This window comes from Trichechus manatus, unplaced genomic scaffold (assembly GCF_000243295.1).
Source record: "Trichechus manatus latirostris isolate Lorelei unplaced genomic scaffold, TriManLat1.0 scaffold00227, whole genome shotgun sequence".
Lineage (NCBI taxonomy): Eukaryota > Metazoa > Chordata > Mammalia > Sirenia > Trichechidae > Trichechus > Trichechus manatus.
This window is the reverse complement of record NW_004444163.1, coordinates 89,880-90,867: the sequence shown is the minus strand read 5'-3', so window position 1 is coordinate 90,867 and position 988 is coordinate 89,880.

Sequence of the window (988 nt, the reverse complement as noted above, 5' to 3'; positions counted from 1 at the left end):
AGAAAGGCCTAGAGATTTACTTCTGAAAGATCACCGCCCTGTGGAGCACAGTTCTCTGAAACACATGGGGTTGTCATGAGTCAGAATCGACTCCATGGCAACTGGTTGGTTTAAAGTTTAATCAATTAATTTTAGCCCCACTGCTTTGAACTAAATGAAATAAAGTCCAGATATCCAGTAAATGCAAATATAATAAAATAAATTTTTAAAGAAGTCACATTTACAGTATTTTACTATCCATGCAAATGATGGTAAAATATAAATGTCATTCACTCATCCGTATAAATGATGGGTAAGAAAATTTGGCTAGTGACTGTTCATCTTTGAGATTTTGCAGAGTTTCCTCTTATTCTTTTTCCCCAAGACCATTTTCCTTCACATACTCATTTTTAGGAGCATTTCTCATGGCCTTTCATATAAACTGTATCACAGGAATGGTATGGTTATAGAACTTTTGAGTTGCAAAATGTAGGGTAATTTAGAAATCATTTTCCTTAGTTTTATTTTACAGATTAAAAAAAAAAAAAATCCGAGAGAGAGTAAATGAAAGAGGACTAAAATGAAGTGCCTTGTAGAAATTTAGAAATACAGGTAATCGGAGTTCTTTGCTGAATATTAAAATTTTAAAATTATCACATAAGTGATCTGAGCAGATATACACAAAATTAACTTAGAAATAATAGCTATTGGGACATGATAAGAAAGAATATATTAGCCAAAAGTAGAAAACTTAAGTGAGGTATGTACAAGGAATATGCATATCTTGAGCAAAGGAATAGGCATATCTTGTTCTAAGACAGAAAAAGAACATAATCAGAATGATTTTTTTAAAAATAATTTATAAATTCAATGAGAGCTCAACTAAGATGACAAAAGTGCTTATTGTTTGTTTATTCCTTGGCAAAACATTCTGAAGTTAACCTAAATAAATAACTATGAGAATAAAAGAGTCAGAAATAATTTGAAAAGGAACAGAAAAAACTGGGAA